We start from the raw sequence: 18175 nt of genomic DNA on the forward strand, positions 1-18175 counted from the left end.
TTACACAAGTTCCAGATTTCCTAACCAAATTTTTTTTCGTTTTTTTTCATTGTGCATTCTGAACTAGTTCCATTAGGTGATCTTAATCATCCCTAACTCTAACCCGTTCCTTTCAAAGCTCTCTCTACTTAGTGCTTTTGTAATGATGTCAGCAATATGCTTATCAGTAGCACAAAATTCTATAGTGATCAATCCTTTCTCATAGTTGTCCCTTAAAAAATGTTGTCTAACATCTATGTGCTTAGTTCTCTTATGATGAACCGGGTTCTTTGTCATACTAATAGCACTAGTGTTATCACAAAAAATAGGGATGCAACCAACATCAATACCAAAATCCATTAACTGCTGTTTGATCCACAGCAGTTGAGCACAACAAGAAGTAGCAGCAACATACTCAGCTTCAGCAGTAGATAAGGCCACTGAATTTTGCTTTTTAGTAGCCCATGACACAAGACATGAACCAAGAAAGTGTGCCATACCTGAGGCGCTCTTCCTGTCCACAAGGAAACCTACATAGTCATTGTCAGCATATCCGACTAGGTTAAAGTTACTACCTTTTGGGTACCAAAGGCAAAGGTCAGTAGTGCCTTTCAAGTATCTTAGTATTCTCTTGACAGCGGTCAAGTGGGATTCTTTTGGATTTGCTTGAAATCGAGCACAAAGCCCTACACTGAAAACAATGTCAGGTCTGCTAGCAGTAAGATACAAAAGTGAACCAATCATACCCCTATACAACTTCTGATCAACAGATGAACCAGGTTCATCTATGTCTTTTTGTGGCTGCTGCAATAGGAGTATCTATTTCCTTTGATTCTTCCATTTTAAACTTCTTGAGCAACTCTTTTACATATTTCTGCTGATGAATCATGGTTCCAATTGAGTTTTATTTAATTTGTAAGCCTAAAAAGAAATTAAGCTCACCCATCATACTCATTTCAAATTCACTCCCCATTAGTTTAGCAAATTCCTTACTTAGCTTTTCAGTGGTTGCTCCAAAAACTATGTCATCAACATATATTTGTACTACTAGAAGATCTTTACCTTTTTCCCTCAAGAATAGAGTGTTATCAATTTTACCTCTCTTGTATCCATGTTCAAGCAGAAATTTTGGTAGTCGTTCATACCATGCTCTAGGAGCCTGCTTGAGTCCATAGAGTGCCCTGTCAAGTCTGTATACATTATAAAGACACTCCTTGCTTTCAAACCCTGGAGGTTGCGTGACAAACACTTCTTCCTTTAAGTAGCCATTGAGGAAGGCACTCTTGACGTCCATCTGGTGAAGAGTAAATTCCATGTATGCAGCAAAGGCTATTAGGGGTCTTATTGCTTCCAACCTTGCAACTGGAGCAAAGGTCTCATCATAGTCTATGCCCTCCTCTTGGCTATAACCTTGAACCACCAACATTGCCTTGTTCCTTGTAACAGTTCCATCTTCATCAAGTTTGTTTCTAAAGACCCATTTAGTGCCAACTGATTTGTCCTTGGGTCTTGGAACCAAATGCCAAACTTGACTCATTTCAAACTGGTTGAGTTCATCTTACATTGCATTTACCCAGTCTGCATCCTGCAAAGCCTCAACAACATTTTTACTTTCAATAAGAGATAAGAAAGCATAAAAAGCACAATGATTCTTTAATGAAGATCTAGTTTTAATTCCAGAAGTTTGATCAGTAATTATGTTCTCAATGGGATGAGAATTTTGATACTTGCAAGGTTTCACAACCAACTGGTTTCTGCTTGATGTTTCTCCCATGTTTTGTTGCTGAGGAACAGGCTCATGGACAGGTTCCATTGAGGGATTGGATTCAGTTCCTCTTTGTTCAGTTCCCCCTGTCAGGTTGCCCTGGATGGAAGAGCCTGTTCCATCACCTGTTCCGTCTTCAGGTGCAACTTCAGCTTGGGCTGAGATTTCATTTAAAGTTTTTACCAGCCCAATAGTTTCATCTTCATGTTCCTGTCTCTCAGAAAGAATGTTAGTTTCATCAAAAACCACATGTACACTTTCTTCTACACACATTGTTCTTTTGTTGTACACTTTATAAGCTTTGCTATGTGAAGAATATCCCAAGAATACTCCCTCATCACTTCTAGGATCAAACTTACCTAGGGATCCCTTTCCATTATTGTGCACAAAGCACTTGCATCCAAATGCCCTAAGATGGGATATATTTGGTTTTCTCCTTTTAGGTAACTCATAGGGAGTCTTCTCTACAAGAGGTCTAGTCATGCACCTAGTAATGATATAACATGCAGTGTTTACAGCTTCTGCCCAGAAGCTATGGGGCAGTTTACTAGAAAGAAGCATAGTCCTAGCCATATCTTCAAGTGTCCTATTCTTTCTTTCAATTACTCCATTTTGTTGTGGAGTCCTAGGGGAAGAAAAATTATGATCTATGCCATGCTCATCACAAAATTCAGCAAACTTAGCATTTTCAAATTCAGTTACATGATCAGACCTAATTGATGGAAGTTCATTACCTAGTTGCTTTTGAGTTTTTCTAACAAAAGAAGTAAACATGTCAAATGTCTTTAGATGTTAAAACCAATGTCTAAGTAAATCTAGAGTAATCATCAACAAGCACCATCACATATTTTTACCACCTCTGCTTAGTGTTCTCCTTGGACCACAAAGATCCATATGGACCAGTTCCATCGATCTGGTCTTACCACTTTCTTACATTTAAAAGAGGACCTTACCTTATTCCCCCTTGTACAAGCTTCACAAACTTTGTCTTCCTTAAACTTGATGTTAGGCAGCCCTATCACCAAGTCCTTGGAGACTAATTTGTTGAGTTGACTTAGACTTGAATGTCCAAGTCTCTTGTGCCAAAGGAGGGGATCATTGTCCAACACGCTTAAGCAAGTGAGTTCATTTTCTGAAAGTGTGGACAGATCTACAATGTATATATTGTTTACTCTTTTTCCCTACAAAATAATCTTGTTAGTGGTAAGATTTTTCACAAAACATTTGGTAGAGGTGAATGCTACCAAGTTACCTCTGTCACACAATTGTGATACACTGATTAGGCTATATTTCAAGCCATCTATCAAGTAGACATTCTCAATGGAGTGTGAGTCTGTCTTACCTACCTTTCCAACCCCAATGATTTCTCATTTCTTACCATTTCCAAAGGAGACATTACCTCCTTTGAGGTCTTTAAGTAAAAGGAACTGGTTCTTGCTTCCAGTTATGTGCTTTGAGCTGCCACTATCCATGTACCATATTTGGCTTCTCCCCTTCACTTGGACCTGCAAAAGGAAATCAGGGGTTAGTCTTAGGAACCCAAACTAGTTTGGGTCCCTTTCTATAGGCAAAAGGGTGAATTAAATTCTTTTTAGCCCAACCTGGCAACCTTTTTTTCCCTTGAACAAATGTTTTGTTCTTTTGACTAGCCTTTTCTTTTGCAGTACATTCACTTTTGTAGTGACCAGTCTTACCACAGTGCGTGCAGATTTTCTTCTCAGGAAGTGTGATGTACTTGCTTTTGGGATCCCACTTAGGTGCAGTGGTCCCGTAGCCAAGTCCTCTCTTATTGCTACTATGGTGTTCTTGTAGCCATGAAAGTGCATCAGAAGACTTATTCCATTTACAAGTTCTGTCTAGCTCATGCTTAACCTTGATTAGATCTTCATTTAGGACTCTTATATGCTCATCTCTTTTGTACAACTCATCTTTCATTTATCCTAAATTTTTTTCTAAGGTGAGATGTGAGTGATTAGCTTTCTTCTTACCTGTTCCTAATTTTAGTTTAAATTTTCAGATCTAAGCTATAGCACAGTGGTGTCAAGTTCAAGAACCTGGTTCTTTAACTCAGCATTTTTACTATCACTTTCACTATCCCTGAGTTGCAGATTTTTGCACTTAGCTTTCAAGATTACACATTCCTTAGACAATTGTTCCTTTTCACTGTTTATGACCTCAGATTCATCAATAAAATCTAAAAGTAGCTCAGATAGACTTCTTTAGACAAAACTTAATCTTGTCTTTGAGATGAATCACACTTACCTCTGATTCCTCATCAGATTCTCCAATAGCCATAAGTGATTGTTCATCTCCATCTTCATCTGAGCTTTATCCCCAGGCAACAACCATAGCCTTTGTTGATCCTTTGTTCTTCTTTGAATGAACGTGTTCCTTTTTCCTGTTTCTTCTTGCAGCCCTTTCCTTCTTCCATTCAATTTCACACTGAGGACAGTTTTTGATGATGTGATCAGTCTTACCATATTTGTAGCAGCCCTCATTGGTCTGTTTTTCAGGAAACCTTGGTCTGTTGTAGGTTGCACCTCTTGAAGAACCCTTTCCTCTTATTTAGATACTTCTTGAAATCCCTTGTGATCATAGCCATTTCATCCTCCTCTAGATCAGCACCTTTAGTGAATCTGAGAGCCAGGCTCCTCTCCTTCTTGGGTGCATCCATCTTCATGGTTTGCCTTTTAAGTTCATAGGCAGTGAGATTCCCAATTAGCTCGTCCAACTTGAGAGTGGCAATGTTCTTAGATTCCTGAATAGTGGTGATTTTGCTTTCCCAAGTGACTGGCAAGACCCTTGTCAAAATTTTCTCAACTTTGTCTTCTTCAAGGATAATCCTTCCAAGAGACTTAAGTTCATTTGTTAGTGTTGTGAAGCTTGTATACATCTCTTGGATACTTTCTCCTTCCTTCATGGTGAAATTCTCATACTGAGAATACAGCAGTGTTCCTCTTCATCTCTCCACTTGAGGAGTTCCTTCGTGAGCCACTTGCAAAGTGTCCCAGATTTCCTTGGTAGTTGTACAACTTTGAAATCTACTGTACTCGTCTGGACCAAGTCCACACACAAGCCATTTCTTGGCCTTAACATTCTTTTCCCACTTCCTCAAGTCCTCAGCATTGCAGTCAGCTCTTATTTTTGGCACATCTACTCCTTCAGCATTCTTCTTCAAGGTATCTAGGGGACCATCAGTGACAATGTCCCATAGCTCATAATCCTCTCCAATGATGTGATCTCTCATCCTGTTTTTCCACCAGGAGTAATACTGGCCATTAAAGAGTGGAGGCCTTACAGTGGATTGTCCTTCCCAGTTCCCAGGTGGTGCACTCATCTTGATTTGTTCCTAAGGTGTTAGCCTCTTCAAGGATAACCTGCTCTTATATCAATTGATGTTTTATACTTCAATACCACACAAGAGGGGGGATAATTTGTGTGGTGACCAATTTTTCGCTTAAACTGATTATAGAAGGACCTGGTTCTTCTAAGTGTTTCTTAACCTACTATTACAGAAATAGTAAATGCGGAAAGTAAAGAACATAAGTATTTTACGTGGAAAACACCTGGCTCAAAAGGTGAAAAAATTCACGACCTACTTTCCAGTAGGATTTTCCAGAACTCTCCACTAAAATCATTGAGCCAAAAACTGCATTTACAAAAACTCTTTTGTAAACCTAGGACTAACTCTAATCCCATTGTAGCACACAACCTCTAACTATTGCGACAACTTCAAGTTAACTCTAACTTGAAGACTCTGAGTACCTAATACAATTGCTTCTGGATAAAGCTGAAAGGTACAATATGAAACCACCTACTACAATTGAACTAGAATAAAAGACAGACACTTGGAACTGGTTCTTCTATCTGGTTCAAGTAGCTTCAGGTTTGCACACTTGAATGACACACGAACTGCTTGCAAAATTGCCTTGCTATTTTGCTCTCAGTTCACGTCTAACTTCTGCTTATGTGCGTTCCCTGTAAAAGCGAACAACACTGATATTTATAGAGTTAGTAAATAGAGATTGACTAGCAATCTGATGCTACTCTTCCTTTGTAGAAGAGTTCTAGTTGATCTCAACCTCTAACTCCTTCCCCTTTCTTAACCCGTGTTCTCTTTGAGTAAGGAGTCCTTCTCCTTATCCAATATGCAACCTTTTCGATCAGGATCAAGAGATATCACTTCTGTCAAGTTAGGTTTATCTCCTTCACGTGCATCTCACATGCTTAAGTCTATCCGTATTTGTGCTCCACTGGGATGGACCTGGTTCATGTCTGAGGTCCTTTGTCAGTCTTCAAAACTAACATTTACTTGGGCCAACAAGAGACCCCGAAATCGTATAAGCCACAGGGTCAACTGTAGAGGATCTCGACCTCGTCCAACTCGGCGATAACGACCACAGCAAGAAAGATTTCATCGACCACAAACTCCAGGAACCAGGTAAATTTTGTCAATTCTTAAAAAATAACGTAGACGTGTTCGCCTTTTCCCATTCAGACATGTCGTGCATCCCAAAGGAGATAGCAACACATAAATTGAATGTCAACCCATTTCACCCCCTAGTACGGCAAGTTAGAAGAAAATTTAATGCGGCGATAAATGATGTTGTCCGCGAGGAGGTGGAAAAATTGCTTGAGAACAGCTCTATCAGAGAGTCAAAATATCCCCAATGGGTCGCCAACGTGGTCATGGTAAAAAAGAAAAATGGGAAATGGCGGATGTGCGTAAACTTCACAGATTTGAATAAAGCATGCCCGAAAGACTCGTTCACACTGCCTTATATTGACCAACTCATCGACGCAACAGCTGGGCACGAGCTATTAAGTTTCCTTCGAGTTACAACCAGATCCTCATGGAGGAGAAAGTCCAGGAAAAAACCACTTTCATCACCCACCAGGGGACGTACTGTAACAGGGTTATGCCGTTTGGGTTGAAAAATGCAGGGGCGACATATCAGAGGCTGGTGACCAAGATGTTCAAATATCAACTCGGCAAAACCATGAAAGTATATATAGACGACATGTTGGTCAAGTCGAAAAGAAAGGAAGACCACATCGACCATTTGGGGGAGACCTTCGACATACTTAGGAGGTACGACATGAAACTGAACCCCGAGAAATATGCCTTCGGTGTAACCTCGGGAAAGTTCCTCGATTTCTTAGTATCGCAACGAGGCATCGAGGTCAACCCCAACCAAATCAAGGCTATAGACGAAATACTAGAGAACTTGACTAGCAAGAAGCAGGTGCAGAAGTTAACCAGTCGTATAGCTGCCATGTCTAGATTCATCTCACAATTCTCTGATAAGTGCCACAAATTTTTCGGCATACTCAAAAAGGACAACGAACTCCAATAGAATTACGAGTGCGTCGACGGCGTAAAAGAACTAAAGGCGTACCTATCTTCGACCCCGCTGCTTGCTAAGGCTAAGCGCGGAGAACATCTCCTCATCTACCTAGCTATGTCCGATGTGGCGGTAAGCGCAGTCCTGGTTCGAGAAAATAAAGGTATGCAGTCTCCACTATACTATATTAGCAAAACTTTGGCCAACGCTAAAACGATGTGCCCCCACCTCGAGAAGCTAGCCCTAGCCTTGGCCATAGCTTCACGAAAGCTTAGACCCTATTTCCAGTGCCATCCCATCTCAGTGGTCACGACTTTTCCTCTAAGGAGCATCCTACACTAACCCGAGCTGTCGGGTAGGTTGGCCGAATGGGCCATAGAACTGAGCGAGCATGATATAACTTATCAACCGCGAACGGCGATAAAGTCGCAAGTACTTGCCGACTTTGTCGCCGACTTTAGCGCAAAAATAATGCCCGAAGTCGAAAGGGAAGCCGCCAGTACCCCCAAAATACACAACCTATGGATTCTGTACAACGATGGCGCCTCTAACGCGTTAGGATCTGGACTGGGGCTCGTGCTCAAGTACCAACAAGCGAAATAATTTGCCAGTCCATACAGTGCCCTGATATGACTACCAATGAGGCCAAGTATGAGGCCGTGATTGCAAGATTAAAATTGGCACCCAAGTACGGAGCACGACGAGTAGTCCTATGATGTGACTCGCAACTCGTCGTCAATCAAGTCACATGGACTTTCCAAATCAAGGAACAACGGCTACAAAAATACCAAGCCGAAATCTGCAAACTGTTACCCGAGTTCGACGAATGCCAGCCCGATCAAATACATCGAGCACAGAGCATCGAAGCGGACGACCTCGCCAAACTGGCAGCGGCCACCAAAAACATAACTAGAGAAGGGAACATGGTCACCCTCCTCCATTCATCGATCAATCAAATCGAGGTACGGACTATAAACTTGACTTGGGACTGGCCAGGGTGCTCCCAGACGATAAAAAAGAACAAGAAGCTTCGAATTCAGGCAGCAAGGTACAACGCATCAACAACGACTTGTACAAAAGAACGTATGCCGGCCCCCTAGCAAAAAGCTTAGGCCCAAATCAGATGCAGTGCATCCTCGAGGAAGTACACAAAGGTCACTGCGTAGATCATACCGACAATCGAGCTCTCGTCAGATGCCTCATACGAGCAGGCTACTACTGGCCCATAATGAAAAAGGAGGTCGCCGACTTCGTAAGAAAATACGAGCAATGCCAAAAGTACGCCCCCACGATCCACCAAGCAAGCGAGCACCTCCACTCAGTCACCTCGCCCTGGCCTTTCATCAAATAAGGAATAAACATCATCGGACCCCTCCCAGCGGGATGAGGTAATGTACGTTTTTTTTAGTTTTAACTGACTATTTTTCCAAGTGGGTACAATTAGGTGCATTCGCCCAAATACGTGAGCAAGAAGTGATCACATTCATATGGAGGAACATCATATGCTGCTTCGGCATCCCCAAAGAAATCAATTGTGACAACGGGCCCCAATTCACTAGGAAAAAGACCGCCGAGTTCTTTGAAAAATGGCACATCAAAAGAATACTCTCCACGTCATATCACCTCGCGGGAAAAGGTCAGGCGGAGTCCTCCAGCAAGTCAATATTGAATATCATGAAAAAGAAGCCCGAGAACGCCAAGGGAGTGTGGTCGGAATTGCTGCCAGAAGTACTATGGGCATACCGCACAACGCCGAAAACAAGCATAGGAGAAACACCATACTCACTAGTCTATGGGACTGATGCAATAATACCGGTCGAGGTCGGAGAACCAAGTTTGAGATATTCACACGAGAGCGGACCGAATAACGACGAAAGCAGGAAGCAAGACCTCGACAAGGTCGAAGAGCGAAGAGACATGGCTTACATAAGGATTGTCACTCAGAAACAACAAGTAGAGCGATATTACAACAAAAAAGCCAAGGTCAGACTGCTCAAGGTAGGGGACTACGTACTCAAAGCCAAAACACAAGCGAGCAAGGACCCACAAGAAGGAAAACTAGGGACTAATTGGGATGGCCCATATAAGATCACGACAGCAACAAGCAAAGGGTCATTCCAACTAGAAACAATGGAGGGGAAGTTATTATCAAACAACTGGAACATCGCCCACCTCAAGTACTTCAACTTCTAGGAAAAGATGTTCTCTGAGCCGTACTCTTTTTCCCTCGCTTGAGTTTTGTCCCAATTGGGTTTTCTCGGGGAGATTTTTAACGAGGCGACAAGGAGGACATCTCAAAGTTTAAGGTTTGGCAGGTTAGATTACAATTTGGCAAGTTCATTGTTCGACCCCTCGAATACTTCTCCAGGCCGAATAATAAAGGGACTATATAGACTGGGACTGGAATACCGGCCCGAAAAACATGTAGACTTCAATATATATATATATGAAAGCAAAGCATACAAACACATAATGTTTGCCTATCTCCACCAATTTTAACTCTGCACCAATCAATGCACCACATTCGACCTTGCTCGAATAGACTAAGAGTCAACATTCGACCTTGCTCGAATCGGCTAAGAGTCAGCATTCGACCTTGCTCGAATCGGCTAAGAGTCAGAATTCGACCTTGCTCGAATCGACCCACATTCGACCCTCGTTCGAATTAATTAAAGTAACATTCGACCTCATTCGAATTAACTAACATTCGACCTTCGCTCGAATTAGTACGTTCGACCTCGTTCGAATCAACTAAGAGTCAACATTCGACCTTGCTCAAATCGACTAAGAGTCAACATTCGACCTCACTCAAATCGACTCACATTCGACCCATGTTCGAATTAACTCACATTCGACCTTCGCTCGAATTAGTACATTTGATTCGCTCGAATTAGCACGTTCGACCTTGTTTGGATCAACTAAGAGTCAACGTTCGACCTCGTTCAAATCAACTAAGAGTCAACATTTGACCTTGCTCGAATCGACTAAGAGTCAGCATTTGACCTTGCTCGAATCGACTCATATTCGACCCACATTCGAATTAACTCACATTCGACCCTCGTTCAAATCAACTAAGAGTCAACATTCGACCTTTCTCGAATCGACTAAGAGTCAGCCTTCGACCTCACTCGAATCGACTCACATTCGACCCTTGTTAAATTAATTAAAGTAACAATCGACCTCATTCAAATTAACTCACATTCGACCTCGTTCGAATTAGTGCGTTCGACCTCGTTCGAATTAGTAAAGAATCATATTCGACCACACTCGAATTCAACTCCTTATCAACCTAACTTGAGTTTGATTTACAACCTCGTTTTGAGTCAAGTATGACGGCATGGGACTTCACCCAAACTCAATCAAAGATATGCTCGACCATGTTCGAAATAGCACATACCAACACAATTCTTCTAAAGAAAAACATTCGAAGAAAAATAAGAAGGCCCAATAACATACAACAAAGGGTTGTGATCATTCCATTCTAAAAAATATATCTTACAAAGGGCCAGAAAGATGCCCCCTCCCCCACCCACACACAAAAAAAGAGAGAAGAAAAACACAAAAACTAAGTACAAAGCACTACTCCATGTCGTCCCCACCTTCACCGTCCAGCCCGGCAGTGCCATCTCTATCATCGCCCCCGCCATCGGAATACTCGTTGTCATACCAAGCATCTGATGCAAGCCCATCCAAATCATCTTCACCATCGCCGGTCCTCGGCGTAGCAGGATCATAACCACAGGAAATCCTAGCGGGACGTGCCTTAACACGGGCATCCTCAAAGTTGTCCTCAGAAACCTTCCCCACCATTATCAAATTCCTATATATGTCCAGCTGAGCCTCGACGTGGAACCACATCTCGTATAAGTGCCGAGGAACATTAGGGAAAGCAGAAGTATGAGAGGAGGATGGTCGGGCCAACAGCCGCGCCTTCTCAACCTCAAGAGCGGAAACTTGATTACAAAGGCTCGAAACATCTCTCTCGAGCCCACCAATTCGCTCATCAAGTCGTGCCTCCCTCAGCACAGTCGTTTCCGTTTCACTTGCCCGTTCAGATCTAAGCACGCGAATGCCCTCCTCCAATGTCGCCACCTTCGCCAAAGCCGTCATCCTGGCCTCCTCGGCCTTCTCCAACTCTGCCACTTTCTCGATCGACTCGTCACTCAAGTCGTTATCTCTGATCGAGCTCTGCTCAAGCTCAACCCACAAAGACGCCACTTGAGCTTGAAGGTCGACACACTCAGCCACGACCCCTTTGCTCACCTCGAGCTCATCCTCCTTTAATCTAAGCAATCCCTCGAGCTCACTGCATATGTCGATGACCCTCACGAGCTCATCTTCCTTCTGCCCCAACTCGTCTCTAAGGGACTAGAAATTACCATCTGCACTAAATTGGGCATGCATCGCACAGTACTTGTCACGATACCGGCGATACTTCAAAAATATCTCCTTGAAAAATGCCTTCCGCTTCTCCTCTCAGCGGGCGCTCTCGATCTCCAAAATAGAGTCTAAAGAGAACAATAGCCAAAAAGAGTTAGTAAGAATAAAAAGGAGAAAAAACGAGGAACAAAAACAAGGATACCAACTCACCCGCAAAGTCATTCCAGATACGCTCAACAAGATCGGCGTCCTAAACGACTGTAGAGTCATGTTCTCGGTTCCAGAGCAAAGAGGGACCATGCTCTCCGTGTTGGTCAACAGGTTGCAGTCCAAAGGGATGACTATTAAACGAGAAGATCCATCCATTCTCACCGCGATCAGGGTAAACCCCTCATCAAACATTCTCTCCTCTTCGGGGTCGACGTCGGAGCCGGATTCATCATCCTCTACGACCACACCTTTCTTCTTCTCTTCGGCAGAGGAAGGAATGCCAACCCGTTCTCACGTCGACGGTTCACTCCCCAAAACGACCTCGATCGCTTCTGTTCCCCCTTCCCCTTCCATGGCGACCTCTGATAAAGAAGCAACCACCATATTTGAAGGGGACACAGTCTCCACATCCAAAATCATGCCACCTTCAGGCACAACAATGGACAGCCCGGGATCAGCCCTTGTGGGCCCTTCGTTCTCGGTCGTTTCACCGTCAACCTCCATTATTCGGCTTTTTAGCGGAGTATCTTCCTCCTCGCCCTGTGATGACTCATCCACTAAATGAAAAACTGAAGAAGCCGGAATCTGTGGTAGTTGTGCAGCAGCCTGACGGCTAGGTCTATGCGAGGCCGGGTTTCGAGAAGGAACGACAATCTGAACAAACTCGCCTGCAGTTGCGGCAAGTAGAGGCCCAGTCGAGGCACCTGACTAACGAAAAGCGGGAGTAGGAGCCCTCTCCCTCCCCGGAGCCCCCAGACCTATCAACAAAGGAAAACATAAAAAGGGAAAGGAGAAAGGACGATATGAAGAGCGAAGCAAATAAGATCGAAACAAGATGACTCACCGGTCGAAGAAGGCTTACGACTGTACTTCTTATTGAACTGCGACCACTCACGAATCCCCACCCGAGTGAGGTAAACTTTGTCTCATCCAGTTGCGAATATCGGCGACTAACGAAGGAGGAGACTTCTGGCCGCCGCATCCATCTCAGAGATAGCAGGCTCAGGATCATCTTCAGGCCGCTTCGAGAAGTGCGACCTGGCCCTTTCTGAGCGTGGAATTATTTCATCCACAGTAGGGAAACTCTCATCTTCTGCATCCATGGCTTCTCCTTCATCATGAGAAGGCATGTCGACCATCAAACGGAACCGGATCAGAAGCTCCCTCCAAGTTAGAAGATGCACTAGCCATTCTTGTTACGTAAATGGGAAGAAATTGCAGATGTGAAAGGGGTGATAAGGGCAGAAAGGCCTAAAATGGGGAGAAATAAGGATGCAAGAACTCCGAGGGAAGAAGAGAGCTTGAAGATTCAAATACTTAGAAATGCAACAAATCAAATGGGAGGTTCCCACCCCTGTTTATAAGAATACGGGCACCCTAATCGAGAAAGCCAAGCGCCGCCACATTGATTTCGAGATAGAAGAGGCGCGAGAAATGACGTAACATATCGGGAAAATGCGCCATTATGATGCATGATGAGATGATGTCATTCCAAACTGACGTAATGGTCAGATGTGGTTCTCGAAGTGCCATGTCGTCACCTCGCCATAAAAAGGTTACTACTCGGCCTGCACGCCCAGATTTCTCAAGCTGCAACTGGCGAAGTCCGCCCATCGAGCTTGTCTAAAAAACAATCCCGGCGGGCAGAGGGACTAACTGTTTGGGTCGAAATCTGACCAAGGGAATCTTGCTCGAAGACAGAGTATTAAGAGATGATTAGGCCAAGGTCGTACTCATGATGGGAGACCCATTGGTGAGCTGAGTAACTAGGGCCGAGGTCGAAAACTCAGGCCGGCGATAACCGCTAGTTTTGTAGCAAGACATTTTAGGGAAATATTCTATTGAATATTCTCTGCACTTGTACTTTATGTTAGGTAAGGGATATGTCCCATATAAAGAGAAAGGTATAAAGAAGAAGGGCAAAGGTCCAAAATTGCCCCTTTACTATGGTATATAGTTTAAGTTTGTCCCCCGTTATACTTTTCGTTCAGATCCACCCCTACCGTTAACAAACTTTCTAGAATTTCCCTTAACCCTAACATTCCTCCACCGTGGCACCCAATCCCTCTATTAATTTTGTCCATGTCAGTTGCCAAGTCTGCAGGTCCTACACTCAAATTAACCTCATCAACACACACCAGACTCCATGACCTTCATATTCCTCTTTCAATCCAAAACAAATTCACCATTAAAGTAACATCCATTTTTAACCACCAAAGAATATCATCTGGTTTCTCGCTCTTCAAAAAAGAAAAAAGAATCACCTTCATCCGCCCATGAATTTTTAGCTATTACCCATTTCCCCACATTTTGAGATAAAACAAACAAATTATTAACCCAAATTTTCTTTGACCTAGTTCAGTAGCCGCACTATTTTTTTCTTGTCCAAAACTCAATTTAATCCGAACCAGATCAATCCAAGTGCTCTCAAAATTGAGAGACAAGTTCTTCTACTCAATACCAAGTATACTTGACAATACCTACAACTAATTTCAAACATAAAAACTTGAATTCTGTTCAAACCCACTTCACAACTTCAAAGCTGCTCAATAATGGTGGTTTCAATTTCTTGCTCTAATTCGTTTCCCAATAGCAATCAAGCATTAGGAACAATTTAGCCCCTCAATTCCAGCTTCAAATCACACAGAGAACCTCCAAATCTTCTATGAAGCTCTTATTTTAAAATTGACATAGTGAAAACGTTGAAGAACTAAATGTCAAGTAAACTTGATTTTTCCCCCAGATTATTTGTCAATTCAGCTTTACAGAAACAAATAATGGTTGAATCTAGCTACACCCACATTTTTCCCTCAATCAAAATTCAAAGATCCTTTTAGTAACTCAAATTTCATATGGCTTTCCGTGAAATCAGATCTGATTTTTGAGAAATTAGGGATTGATGGCTTTCCTTTGAGACTTTTGGTCATTGGAGAAGAACAAGAAACGTGAAAAGCGGGGAAAAAGTGAAAGAAAGAAAAGAAAGAGTAGAAAATATTTTTCTGTGACTTTTAGTGTGTGGGACCTACTGACTTGGCAGCTGACATGGACAAATTAATAGAGGGATTGGGTGCCACGGTGGGACGTTAGGGTCAAGGCCAATTCTAGAAAGTTTGTTAACGGTAAGGGTGGATCCGAACGAAAAGTATAACGGGGGACAAACTTAAACTATATACCATAGTAGATGGACAATTTTGGACATTTTCCCAAAGAAGGAAGGGATATGTAATATTCTATATGATAAGATCTCTCATGAAAAGTTGACTCTCAAGTAAATTACAAACATTGCCTTCCACAAAGATTCGATTTGTTGTTTATCACACATTTTCTCGTATCATATCTGAGAAAGCTCCCTATATTCCCACGTTCGTTTGTCTTACATCATTGTGAGAGAGAAGAATCATCCACCTCATTCAATATTTTGGTGATCATTCTCTCTATTTACATTTATTGCCGTTTAATATATTTATTGCTTATCATTGCTCCCCTCATCCGCATCCGCTCATAACAACATCATTTAATACACACTGTATTAAATTGGTTTAAATGCAATTCTACATTATTTATATAAACTTATTTCAGATCTATGATTTATTATATTTAGCTAGGATTTACCCACTATCTTCTTATTTAATTAGTTTAACAAAAAGGCTTAATACTTTTTGGTCAAATACTAAGCATCTAGATTTTTTTGAGTCTTTTCATTGTCATTTTTGAGGTTGTCTAGTGGTCTAAATCGATACAAGGCATAATTTTTCTAGTAACCGACGTTACTTTCAACTTGGACCTTCAATTACATAGCTTATGGCGTTTAAGATCAAGGAGGAAAAATTTGGGTTGAGAGAGAATATTTATGGAAGTAAAGTTGTCTGTATTTCAGAGTAAAGGTTAAATCCAAGGCAAGAAATCCAATCTGAAGGTCTCTTTACTTGTAATTATGAGACATTGAGAGAGAAGAAAAACTAGTAAAATCACTAGAACTTCGATAAATACTAAAAGGAGGCTGAATTTGCATAGTAATCTATGAAGTACAACAACAACACCAGCCTAGTAAAATCTCATCAGTGGGGTCTGGAGAGGGTAGAGTGTACGCAGACCTTACCCTACCCCGTAGGGGTAGAGAGGCTGTTTCCGGTAGACCCTCGTCTCAGAGACAATAGATCCGTGACAACAATAGAAATCAAAAAAATAATATCAGCAACGTAAGAGACAGTAAATAAATGGAAAAACAGTAACACAAATATTATACAAAAGTGTGAAACACAACATAAACCGCTAGCAGTGCTAGACAAAACACTATCATACTAGCCGGTACAAAGAGGAAAACCGGAACAAAGAGGAAAACTGCTCGACTCTCCTTAACCTGTAACCCTAATGCTTGACCTCCACACCTTCCTATCAAGATCTGGAGCCGCGCCATATCCTGTCTGATCACCTCGCCCCAATACTTCTTAGGCCGCCCTCTACCTCTTCTCGTACCTGCCAAAGCTAACCGCTTACACCTCCTAACCGGGGCATCTAGGCTTCTCCTCTGCACGTGCCCGATCTAAGCCACGCTTCCCATATCTTGTCGTCCACCGGAGCCACACCCACCCTCTCCCGAATATCTTCATTCCTGATCTTATTCAGCCTAGTGTGCCTGCACATCCATCTCAACATCCTTATTTCTGCTACTTTTAACTTTTGAATATGTGAATTCTTGACTGGCCAACACTCAGCCCCATACAACATGGCCGGTCTAACCACCGCTTATATAGAACTTACCTTTGAGTTTCGGTGGCATATAGTTGTCACACAGGACTCCAGACCCTAACCTCCATTTCATCCACCCCACCCCAATACGGTGCATAACATCCCCGTCGATCTCCCATCTCCCTAGATAATTGACCCTAGGTACTTGAAACTTTCTCTCTTGGGGATGACTTGTGAGTCAAGCCTCACTTCTACGTCTGCTTCCCAGTCACGTCGTTGAACTTACACTCCACATATTCCATCTTAGTCCTACTCAACTTGAAACCTTTAGACTCCAGGGCCTTCATACCTCCAGTCTCTCATTAACGCCGCCTCGCGTATCATCAATCAAAATTATATCATCAGCGAACAACATGCACCATGGCACCTCTCCTTGAATATGGTATGTCAGTGTGTCCATCACCAGCACAAATAAGAACAGGTTGAGCGCAGATCCTTGGTGTAACCCCATAACCACCGGAAAAAGGCTCTGAGTCACCTCCCACAGTCCTAACCCGAGTTATAGCTCCATCATACATATCCCATAGTAATCTATGAAGTATAGTAATAAAATGTGAGTTGGGTAGAAAAGAGCATTGGAGAAGAGTGATCTAATGCATATAATTTGAGAATTTTTTTTAAATGACGTGAAGATTAATGATAGTATGTCTTAATGTTATTTGTTTAAAATTTTCACTTAGTTTTGAAATTAGCGTTTGGTTGATCACGCCCAACTATGCCTTATAAAAAGGACAAGCGGTCGTTGCAAATATAATACGGGTATTTAGCCCAGAGTCGAATCCCACAGGGAATTAACCTACCAATTACTTTTGTCAGACTCACTGAACTCTTCGTAATCAACTTCCAGATATTTTGAATAACAATTGATGATATTTTACTAACTATAACTGAATAAAGTTAAGTAAACTAAAAGCTAACTATGACTGAGTTGTAAACGAATAAGAGAAGGATCTAAGGTTGTGATTTCCCCTATTGATGGAATCCCTTCCTGTTATGTTTCGCATAGCTTTGCCTAATTGTCTCTATCGATCATCAGCACTCTTACTACCACAAATCTCTCCTGAGTAATTACGAGAATTTACTAGACGCTCTCCCGAGTTAAGCTAGCTGGCTTTTATTACAGCTCACTTAGATCGCACCCAAGGTTTCATTATCCCTAATCCCACCTTTAAACCCTCGGTTATCGATTCCTCATATACTTTGGGAGTGGTGTTGTTCAGCAACTACCTAAATATGCACTCTCTCCCGAGTAATACATATTAAATAGGCACAGCCAATTGAGGATCCTATCAATTAACTACAACAAGAACGTAGTTGAACAAATAGAGATTAAACTGGGCAAACTATATTAACACAACAAGAAGTTCATCCCTCAACATGTTCCATCAAAACCCTAGACTAAATAATTAGCTACTCATAATCGTGTTCATACTAACAACAGCAAAATTCATCATGAATGATAAATACAAAAGGAAAAAAGGTAGAACTCGATGTCGAATTATCCTCCTTGCCTCTTGCCTTCACAAAAACTATAAAAACCTTGATAGTGTCTTTTTGGGCGAGCTGGACCTCTTATAGGTTAAGTGGAATTACCCCCAAACTTCCAAGTTTACCCCTGACTAGCGCGGCAGCGACGAACCGCGCTAGTGGCCGCGCATATGGGCAAGTGCACTGTCCCATTTTTCTGCTCTAGCGCGGTCGCGCTAAGGCCGCGCTTGGCCCGCGCTGAGGGGATTAGCATTTCTCT

Source organism: Nicotiana attenuata, chromosome 7 (assembly GCF_001879085.1).
Source record: "Nicotiana attenuata strain UT chromosome 7, NIATTr2, whole genome shotgun sequence".
Lineage (NCBI taxonomy): Eukaryota > Viridiplantae > Streptophyta > Magnoliopsida > Solanales > Solanaceae > Nicotiana > Nicotiana attenuata.